Source organism: Rhinatrema bivittatum, chromosome 19 (assembly GCF_901001135.1).
Source record: "Rhinatrema bivittatum chromosome 19, aRhiBiv1.1, whole genome shotgun sequence".
Lineage (NCBI taxonomy): Eukaryota > Metazoa > Chordata > Amphibia > Gymnophiona > Rhinatrematidae > Rhinatrema > Rhinatrema bivittatum.
The window spans coordinates 40,790,787-40,801,921 of record NC_042633.1 but is presented as its reverse complement, the minus strand read 5'-3'; the positions used below and the strand labels follow the sequence as shown (position 1 = coordinate 40,801,921).

The 11,135-nt window shown below is 54.0% G+C and overlaps 1 protein-coding gene and 1 long non-coding RNA gene across 2 annotated transcripts in view; one reads left to right on the top strand and one right to left on the bottom strand.

The window, feature by feature from the left end:
• The window catches only part of KRI1 (KRI1 homolog), a 212,971-nt gene that overhangs the window by 170,500 nt on the left and 31,336 nt on the right, over positions 1-11,135 (top strand).
• On the bottom strand, positions 1,945-4,759 carry LOC115081231. The gene is made up of 2 exons (XR_003853751.1): positions 4,704-4,759; positions 1,945-3,057 (listed from the first exon to the last, which is right to left on the bottom strand). It is a non-coding gene; the product is annotated as an uncharacterized LOC115081231 (long non-coding RNA).

The following is an 11,135-nucleotide window of genomic DNA, read 5'->3' as shown; positions in this document are numbered from 1 at the left end:
GGTGAACCCCAGGCAGCCACCTCGCCTACGTACCCGGTCCTCAATGACGCACTCGCCTCTTACTTCAGCGGCGGCAGCTTCTCGCCTGGGTGCCCGCCCTCAGGCATCCATGGCCCCCCCTTCGGAACGACCCAGGCCCGAAGGGATACACCGACTGCCGACTGGTGCTCAACGGCTGAAAATAAAGCCCTGTGGGAGAAAACCCAGACAGAAACCAGCAGCGCCGCGTCTGCTCCCTCCGGGCCAGGGATGATAATGATCCACGACAAATCGACTCTGCCCAGAATCACACACAGGGGGCTTTGCACGCTGTCAGGTTCCTCATTTATTATAACAATAAAAGTGACTTTGGTTCATGGTGTACTGCCCATTCAGTCTGAAAACGAAAGGGAGGGCACAGCACGCTTTAAAGCGAGGTCCACCCTGCAAGTCCTGTCCAGCACGGCCACGATCTCGGAGCGGCAGCGGGGCAGGGCTGTCACAGCTTCATTTCCCGGCTGTGAACAGCTGGATCCTTTATAACTATAGGGAATCCCTAGGAGAAGTGGAAATCCGAGAATAAAGGAAGGGCTGGGGATATTGTTCTGTACTGTGTATTGGCTGATGACTGAATTATGATGGATAGAGGTGTTGGGCACTTGCTGTTTTCCTGATGAGTAAGTTTATTTTAATAAAAATCACATCGAAGTGTGTTTAAATGAAAGAGAAGCTGAATGTGAACCAAGGGACTTGTGGTTTATAAGTGGCTCCCTCTGAGCACTGAGCCACCCGTGGATCCTGGGAGGCTGTAGTGCTCCGGGTAAAGATATCTTTTAAGAGGTGGTTGGGGGAGGCGTTGCTGTTCCTTGAAAAGGTCAAATATAAGTTCCGAAAAGTAGTTGGTGTGAAAACCTCGCTGACCCAAGGGTTGGGAGCCGGGTTAGTAACAGTGAGATTGTGGGTTCGAAGCCCCACCAGCTCGGTAACGTTGAGGTTGTGGGTTCGAAGCCCCACCAGCTCGGTAACGTTGAGGTTGTGGGTTTGAAGCCCCACCAGCTCGGTAACGTTGAGGTTGTGGGTTTGAAGCCCCACCAGCTCCCGGAGAGGATGCTACACCAGCTCAGTAACAAGAAGTCCCACCAGTTCAGTAACACCGTGGGTTGTAGCATCCTCTCCGCGACAGAGGATGTTACTGATCACAAGGACCAGAAAGGGGTAGTTTTGGTAAAATTTGGGCTATTTTTTTCCTAGTAGAAAGTAGTAAAACCCCCAGTCTGCTGGTGGCTCTTTCTTGTTATTAATTAAGGCTCTTTCTCATTAGAGGTATTCACTGGAATATGCTTGGAACACAGGTCTAACTGACCCCCACCTCCGCCCCATCCACCCGCACCACTTACCTACACTGGCCCCCACCTAGCTTCTGGCTAAGCTAGACTCGAACCCGCGCCCTCCTATATTCGAGTAAATCCCTGTAACGGAGCCATCGGACAGAGCTGCTGAGCCACCAGTCAGCTGGGTACAGACTCTTCCGGGTTTTTACCCCTTATTCTTCTCCTAGCACAGGACTCCAGCCTAAGCACCAGCCCTTCACAGCCGGCTCTGCACTCTCCGGGCAGCCGGGGACAGAGGCTCCGGCGTTTTACCCCTCTCTTGTATTACACCCTCCAGTGATTAACAGATCCTCGCCCGCACTCACAAGAATGAAATGTTCTCTCCTAAAATAAAAGAATCTTCCTAACGCACACAGTGCGCGGTGAAACCTCCTCCCCTATGCAAACAAACATTAAACGTGCAGAGATTACGGGTTTCTAGCAGGGGCTGTTAGACCTGGGCTGCGGGGGAGCTTCTGAGCCATCACACACCGTCCAGCACTGCCCTGGGAAAGGAAGCCCCCAGGACAGATTTAGCCTTCCCCGTGTGCGATATTTACCGCTCACCCTCTCTCACACACATCGCATCCCTCGGTCATTCATTAATGTATTTATTTAACCGATTTCTGGTTCCATACAAACCCCTCAGTCACAATCAGACCGTGAACACGGAGCAGTTAGAGCAGGCTGGCGGGAAGAGCCGGTTAAACCCCGGAGACGTTTGCAGGACTTGCAAGCTTAAAGCCTGGGGAGGGGGAGGCCGTAAAGCGCAACTCATGCCTGGGCCAGAACCCGCGCTTCCCCCCAGCCTTCCCCCCATTGCTCCTTCCGTGCTAAGCGGCTTTTCCCGGCAGGGCGGACGCTGCCCGCTCTCGGAGCGCACGGCCGAGCTCTCGGTCACCGACCGGAAGCTACAGCTCCGCCATGGTTGTGAGGGCGAGACAGGCAGGGTGGGAGCCTAATCACAGGGGAGCCCTGCTGCAGCCCCGCCCCTTCCTGCTGCTGCGAATGGACGGCAGGGGGAGGAGGCGGGGCACAGCACAGCCCGGTCCCGGCCGTTCCTTCGCAGCGAGCAGGAGATTCAGAGAGCCCCAGAGACGGATCCAGGCCCGGGGGAGAAGGTAGGGAGAGGCGCGGGCAGAGAGGACGTGGAGGGAGGGACCGGGTCCCAGGATCTCACCCTCTGTCCGGCCGCGAGCTGCAAAGAGCCCTACACAGAGAGAGATCGCGGCCCAGGGGAGAAGGTGGGGGGAGGAAGGCACCGGGGGACGTGTGCGATGCTGCTGCTGTGTGGGGATCGCTCCCTTATGCAGAACCCTTCAGCAGCTCATAAAGACTCTGAGGAGCTCTGCTTTCCTATGGGAATCTAACGTTTTGCTGTTTAATGCGGCGATCGAGGAGGCTCCTGCACAGGTCAAGCAGTTCATGTCTCAGGTTCTTAAGGCTGCGAGATGCTCGGTTCCGTCCGAATGGAAGAAGATCGCCGGTCCAGTATTGTCGCGCGCCTGCAGCCGTCCGGATGAGATGCACAGGGGATGGAGCAGGTCAGGGCGATACGGAGAAACGGGCTGGATCCTTTACAACTATAGGGAAGCCCTAGGAGAAGGGGAAATCCGAGCATTCTCCGGGGCTGGGGATATTGTTCTGTGCTGTTGATTGGTGCTGATTGAATTACGATGGATACAGGCGTTGTGCACTTGCTATTTTCCTGATTAAAAAAAAAAAATTATTGTAATAAAAATCACATCGAAGTGTATAAAACAGAGGCTGAATGTGAACTGTGAGACCTATGATTTATAAGTAGTGCCCTCTGAGCTCTGAGCCACCGGTAGATTTTGGGAGGCTATAGTGCTCCTGGTAAAGATATCTTTTAGGAGGTGGGTGGGGAGGCTTTTTTATTCCCTGAAAAGGTCAAATATAAGTTCCGAAAAGAGCTTAGTGTGAAAGCCTCGCTGACCCAAGGGTTGGGAGCCGGGTTAGTAACAGTGAGGCTGTGGGTTCGAAGCCCCATCAGCTCAGTAGTATAACATCATCTTCGCGACAGAGGATGTTACTGATCACAAGGACCAGAAAGGGCTAGTTTTGGTGAAATTTGGGCCATTTTTGCCTGGTAGAAAGTAGTAAAAGCCCCATCCACCCGCACCACTGGACTCGAACCCACGCCCTCCTATATTCGAGCGAATCCCTGTAACGGAGCCATCGGACAGAGCTGCTGAGCCACCAGTCAGCCAGTTACAGACTGCAGTGTTCCTGGTAAAGATATCTTTTAAGAGGTGGGTGGGGAGGCGTTTTTATTCCCTGAAAAGGTCAAATATAAGTTCCGAAACGAGATTAGTGTGAAAGCCTCGCTGACCCAAGGGTTGGGAGCTGGGTTAGTAACAGTGAGACTGTGGGTTCGAAGCCCCACCAGCTCACTAACACCGTGGGTTGTAACATCCTCTCCGCGACAGAGGATGTTACTGATCACAAGGACCAGAAAGGGGGGTAGTTTTGGTGAAATTTGGGCCATTTTCTTTCTTGTTATTAATTAAGGCTCTTTCTCATTAGAAGTATTCACCGGAATATGCTCGGATCACAGGTCTAACTGACCCCCCTCCTCCCCATCCACCCGCACCACTTCCCTACACTGGCCCCCACCTAGCTGCTGAGCCACCAGTCAGCCGGTTACAGACTGTAACCCGGGTTTTTACCCCTTATTCTTCACCTAGCACAGGACTCCAGCCTAAGGACCAGCCCTTCACAGCCGGCTCTGCACTCTGCGGGCAGCCGGGGACAGAGGCTCCGGGGTTTTACCCCTCTTTCCACCACTCTCTTGTATTACACCATCCAGTGATTAACAGATCCTCGCCCGCACTCACAAGAATGAAGTGTTCTCTCTTAAAATAAAAGAATCTTTCTAACGCACACAGTGCGCGGTGAAACCTCCTCCCCTATGCAAACATTAAACGTGAGAGATTACGGGTTTCTAGCAGGGGCTGTTAGACCCGGGCTGCGGGGGAGCTTCTGAGCCATCTCTCCCCGGCACAGACCGTCCAGCACTGCCCTGGGAAAGGAAGCCCCCAGGACAGATTTTGCCTTCCCCGTGTGCGATATTTACCGCTCATTCTCTCACACACATCGCATCCCTCGGTCATTCATTCGTTCATTTAACCGATTTCTGGTTCCATGCGAACCCCTCTGTCACAATCAGACCGTGAACACGGAGCACTGAGAGCAGGCTGGCGGGAAGAGCCGCTTAAACCCCGGGGACCTTTGCACGGTTTGCAGGACTTGCAAGCTTAAAGCCTGGGGAGGGGGAGGCCGTAAAGGGCCGCTCATGCCTAGGCCAGAACTCGCGCTTCCCCCCAGCCTTACCCCCATTGCTCCTTCCGTGCTAAGCGGCTTTTCCCGGCAGGGCGGACGCTGCCCGCTCTCGGAGCGCACGGCCGGGCTCTCAGTCACCGACCGGAAGCTACAGCTCCGCCATGGTTGTGAGGGCGAGACAGGCAGGGTGGGAGCCTATCACAGGAGAGAGCTCTGCTGCAGCCCCGCCCCTTCCTGCTGCTGCGAATGGACGGCAGGGGGAGGAGGCGGGGCACAGCACAGCCCGGTCCCAGCCGTTCCTTCGCAGCGAGCAGGAGCTTCCGAGAGACGGATCCAGGCCCAGGGGAGAGGCGCGGGGAGGAAGGCACCGGGGGACGTGTGCGATGCTGCTGTGTGGGGATCGCTCCCTTATGCAGAGCCCTTCAGCAGCTCATAAAGACTCTGAGGAGCTCTGCTTTCCTATGGGAATCTAACGTTTTGCTGTTTAATGCGGCGATCGAGGAGGCTCCTGCACAGGTCAAGCAGTTCATGTCTCAGGTTCTTAAGGCTGCGAGATGCTCGGATCCGGCCGAATGGAAGAAGATCGCCGCTCCGGCAATGTCGCGGGCCTGCAGCCGTCCGGATGAGATGCACAGGGGATGGAGCAGGTCAGGGCAATACGGAGAAACGGGCTGGATCCTTTACAGATATAGGGAAGCCCTAGGAGACGTGGAAATCCGAGTATTCTCCGGGGCGGGGGAATAACAGAAGGGCTGGGGATATTGCTCTGACCTGTGTATTGGCTGATGACTGAATTATGATGGATAGGGGTGTTGTGCACTTGCTGTTTTCCTGATAACTAACTTTATTGTAATAAAATCACATCGAAGTGTGTTTAAATCAAAGAGAAGATGGATGTGAACCGCGGGACTTGTGGTTTATAAGTGGCTCCCTCGGAGACCTGAGCCTCTCGTGGATCCTGTAGTGTTCCTGGTAAAGATATCTTTTAGGAGGTGGTTGGGGAGGCGTTTTTACTCCCTGAAAAGGTCAAATATAAGTTCCGAAAAGAGCTTAGTGTGAAAGCCTCGCTGGCCCAAGGGTTGGGTGCCGGGTTAGTAACAGTGAGGCTGTGGGTTCGAACCCCCACCAGCTCAGTAAGGCCGTGGATTGTAACATCCTCCCCGCGAAGGAGATACCCAGTAAGACCGTGGATTGAAAGATCCTCTCTGAGAAGGAGATACTCAGTAAGAGTAAGACCGGAGATACTCAGTAAGAGCGTGGATTGAAAGATCCACTCTGAGAAGGAGAAAAGGACTAGAAAGGGGTAATTTTGGTGAAATTTGGGCCATTTTTCCTAGTAGAAAGTAGTAAAACCCCCTGCTGGTGGCTGTTTCTTGTTTCTCCTCTGGATCTGTTTCTTGTTTCTCCTCTGGATCTTTCAATCCTCGGTCTTCCTGAGTTTCTCCATCCCGGAGTTTCTCCTGTCCCGGAGAGGATCCTTCAATCTACGGTCTTCCTGAGTTTCTCCGTCCCGGAGAGGATGTTACAATCCACGGTCTTACTGAGCTGGTGGGGGGGTTCGAACCCACAGCCTCACTGTTACTAACCCGGCACCCAACCCTTGGGCCAGCGAGGCTTTCACACTAAGCTCTTTTCGGAACTTATATTTGACCTTTTCAGGGAGTAAAAACGCCTCCCCAACCACCTCCTAAAAGATATCTTTACCCGGAGCACTACAGGATCCACGAGAGGCTCAGGTCTCAGAGGGAGCCACTAATAAACCACAAGTCCCGCGGTTCACATCCATCTTCTCGGATTTCCATTTCTCCTAGGGCTTCCCTATAGTTGTAAAGGATCCAGCCCGTTTCTCCGTATTGCCCTGACCTGCTCCATCCCCTGTGCATCTCATCCGGACGGCTGCAGGCCCGCGACAATACTGAACCGGCGATCTTCTTCCATTCGGCCGGATCCGAGCGTCTCGCAGCCTTAAGAACCTGAGACATGAACTGCTTGACCTGTGCAGGAGCCTCCTCGATCGCCGCATTAAACAGCAAAACGTTAGATTCCCATAGGAAAGCAGAGCTCCTCAGAGTCTTTATGAGCTGCTGAAGGGCTCTGCATAAGGGAGCGATCCCCACACAGCAGCATCGCACACGTCCCCCGGTGCCTTCCTCCCCGCGCCTCTCCCCACCTTCTCCCCCGGGCCTGGATCCGTCTCTGGGGCTCTCTGAAGCTCCTGCTCGCTGCGAAGGAACGGCTGGGACCGGGCTGTGCTGTGCCCCGCCTCCTCCCCCTGCCGTCCATTCGCAGCAGCAGGAAGGGGCGGGGCTGCAGCAGAGCTCTCTCCTGTGATTAGGCTCCGACCCTGCCTGTCTCGCCCTCACAACAATGGCGGAGCTGTAGCTTCCGGTCGGTGACCGAGAGCCCTGCCGTGCGCTCCGAGAGCGGGCAGCGGCCGCCCTGCCGGGAAAAGCCGCTTAGCACGGAAGGAGCAATGGGGGCTAAGGCTGGGGGGAAGCGCGGGTTCTGGCCCAGGCATGAGCGGCCCTTTACGGCCTCCCCCTCCCCAGGCTTTAAGCTTGCAAGTCCTGCAAACCGTGCAAAGGTCCCCGGGGTTTAAGCGGCTCTTCCCGCTAGTCTGCTCTCACTGCTCCGTGTTCACGGTCTGATTGTGACAGAGGAGTTCGCATGGAACCAGAAATCGGTTAAATGAACGAATGAATGACCGAGGGATGCGATGTGTGTGAGAGAATGAGCGGTAAATATCGCACACGGGGAAGGCAAAATCTGTCCTGGGGGCTTCCTTTCCCAGGGCAGTGCTGGACGGTCTGTGCCGGTGAGAGATGGCTCAGAAGCTCCCCCGCAGCCCGGGTCTAACAGCCCCTGCTAGAAACCCGTAATCTCTGCACGTTTAATGTTTGTTTGCATAGGGGAGGAGGTTTCAGCGCGCACTGTGTGCGTTAGAAAGATTCTTTTATTTTAAGAGAGAACATTTCATTCTTGTGATTGTGGGCGAGGATCTGTTAATCACCGGAGGGTGTAATACAAGAGAGGGGTGGAAAGAGGGGTAAAACCCCGGAGCCTCTGTCCCCGGCTGCCTGGAGAGTGCAGAGCCGGCTGTGAAGGGCTGGTCCTTAGGCTGGAGTCCTGTGCTAGGTGAAGAATAAGCGGTAAAAACCCGGGTTACAGTCTGTAACCGGCTGACTGGTGGCTCAGCAGCTAGGTGGGGGCCAGTGTAGGTGAGTGGTGCGGGTGGATGGGGAGGAGGGGGGTCAGTTAGACCTGTGTTCCAAGCATATTCCGGTGAATACCTCTAATGAGAAAGAGCCTTAATTAATAACAAGAAAGAGCCACCAGCAGCAGGGGCTTTTACTACTTTCTACCAGGCAAAATGGCCCAAATTTCACCAAAACTACCCCTTTCTGGTCTTTGTGATCAGTAACATCCTCTGTCGCGGAGAGGATGTTACAACCCACGGTGTTACTGAGCTGGTGGGGCTTCGAACCCACAGTCTCATTGTTACTAACCCGGCTCCCAACCCTTGGGTCAACGAGGTTTTCACACTAAGCTCTTTTCGGAACTTATATTTGACCTTTTCAGGGAGTAAAAACGCCTCCCCACCCACCTCCTAAAAGATATCTTTACCAGGAGCACTACAGCCTCCCAGGATCCACGAGAGGCTCAGTGCTCAGAGGGAGCCGCTTATAAACCACAAGTCCCCCGGTTCACGTTCAGCTTTTGTTTAATTTAAACACACTTCGATGTGATTTTATTACAATAAACGTTATTTTTTTTTTTTATCAGGAAAACAGCAAGTGCCCAACGCCTCTATCCATCATAATTTAGTCATCAGCAGATACAAAGAATAAGGGGTAAAAACCCGGGTTACAGTCTGTAACCGGCTGACTGGTGGCTCAGCAGCTAGGTGGGGGCCAGTGTAGGTGAGTGGTGCGGGTGGATGGGGAGGAGGGGGGTCAGTTAGACCTGTGTTCCAAGCATATTCCGGTGAATACCTCTAATGAGAAAGAGCCTTAATTAATAACAAGAAAGAGCCACCAGCAGCGGGGACTTTTACTACTTTGTACTAGGAAAAATGGCCCAAATTTCACCAAAACTACCCCTTTCTGGTCCTTGTGATCAGTAACATCCTCTATCCCAGAGAGGATGCTACAATCCACGGTCTTAGTGAGCTGGTGGGGCTTCGAACCCACAACCTCACGGTTGTTAATCCGGCTCCCAATCATTGGGTCAGCGAGGCTTTCACACCAAGCTCTTTTCGGAACTTATATTTGACCTTTTCAGGGAGTAAAAACGCCTCCCCACCCACCTCCTAAAAGATATCTTTACCCGGAGCACTGCAGCCTCCCAGGATCCATGAGAGGCTCAGGTCTCAGAGGGAGCCACTAATAAACCACAAGTCCCCCGGTTCACGTTCAGCTTTTGTTTCATTTAAACACACTTCGATGTGATTTTATTACAATAAACGTTATTTTTTTTTTTTATCAGGAAAACAGCAAGTGCCCAACGCTTCTATCCATCATAATTTAGTCATCAGCAGATACACAGTACAGAGCAATATCCCCAGCCCTTCCTTTATTCCCCGCCCCGGAGAATGCTCGGATTTCCCCTTCTCCTAGGGCTTCCCTATAGTTGTAAAGGATCCAGCCCGTTCCTCCGCATTGCCCTGACCTGCTCCATCCCCTGTGCATCTCATCCGGACGGCTGCAGGCCCGCGACATTGCCGGAGCGGCGATCTTCTTCCATTCGGCCGGAACCGAGCATCTCGCAGCCTTAAGAACCTGAGACATGAACTGCTTGACCTGTGCAGGAGCCTCCTCGATCGCCGCATTAAACAGCAAAACGTTAGATTCCCATAGGAAAGCAGAGCTCCTCAGAGTCTTTATGAGCTGCTGAAGGGCTCTGCATAAGGGAGCGATCCCCACACAGCAGCATCGCACACGTCCCCCGGTGCCTTCCTCCCCCCCACCTTCTCCCCTGGGCCGCGATCTCTCTCTCTGTAGGGCTCTTTGCAGCTCCTGACCGGACAGAGGGTGAGATCCTGGGTCCCGGTCCCTGCCTCCACGTCCCCTCTGCCCGCGCCTCTCCCCACCTTCTCCCCCGGGCCTGGATCCGTCTCTCTGGGGCTCTCTGAATCTCCTGCTCGCTGCGAAGGAACGGCTGGGACCGGGCTGTGCCCCGCCTCCTCCCCCTGCCGTCCATTCGCAGCAGCAGGAAGGGGCGGGGCTGCAGCAGGGCTCCCCTGTGATAGGCTCCCACCCTGCCTGTCTCGCCCTCACAAACATGGCGGAGCTGTAGCTTCCGGTCGGTGACCGAGAGCCCGGCCGTGCGCTCCGAGAGCGGGCAGCGTCCGCCCTGCCGGGAAAAGCCGCTTAGCACGGAAGGAGCAATGGGGGCTAAGGCTGGGGGGAAGCGCGGGTTCTGGCCCAGGCATGAGCGGCGCTTTACGGCCTCCCCCTCCCCAGGCTTTAAGCTTGCAAGTCCTGCAAACCGTGCAAAGGTCCCCGGGGTTTAAGCGGCTCTTCCCGCCAGCCTGCTCTCACTGCTCCGTGTTCACGGTCTGATTGTGACAGAGGGGTTCGCATGGAACCAGATATCGGTTAAATAAACAAATGAATGAATGACCGAGGGATGCGATGTGTGTGAGAGAGGGTGAGCGCTAAATATCGCACACGGGGAAGGCTAAATCTGTCCTGGGGGCTTCCTTTCCCAGGGCAGTGCTGGACGGTCTGTGCCGGTGAGAGATGGCTCAGAAGCTCCCCTGCAGCTCGGGTCTAACAGCCCCTGCTAGAAACCTGTAATCTCTGCACGTTTAATGTTTGTTTGCAGAGGGGAGGAGGTTTCACCGCGCACTGTGTGCGTTAGAAAGATTCTTTCATTTTTTTATTTTCTTTTTATTAGTTTTAATCAATTAACATAAGCATTATTACACGCCTTAAATTCCAGGCAAGGCTTCCAAACCTTTCATCTGGAAAATCTGACATTATATACTATTACCCCTTTCTCAGTAGAGGTATTCACCTGAATATGCTTGGAACACAGGTCTAACTGACCTCCCCATTCACCCTTCTTCCACGGGTTGGAAAATGGACCCTCAATTTAGCCGGCACCCGTTTTCCGAACCCTGTGGCTGTCAGCGGGTTTGAGAACCGACGCCAGTAAAATTGAGCGTCGGTTGTCAAACCCGCTGACAGCTGCCACTTCTGTCAGAAAGGAGGTGCTAGGGATGCGCTGGTGTACCTAGCGCCTCCTTTTACCGTGGGCTCTCATTTAAATACTCGATCGCACTCCTAGCAGAGTGGCCTGGGCGCGCGTTGAGAGAGCGGGCGCTCACCTCGGAGTGTCGGCTCTCCCACGGGTTTTACTGTATCGGCCTGTCTGCAATGTGGGGAGAACAAACAGAAATTGGAGTAATATCTCTTAAACATTTGTAGTGCAAAGAAAAAAAAGAGAGTAGCAATGTTATCTAAATATTGTCGTTATTGT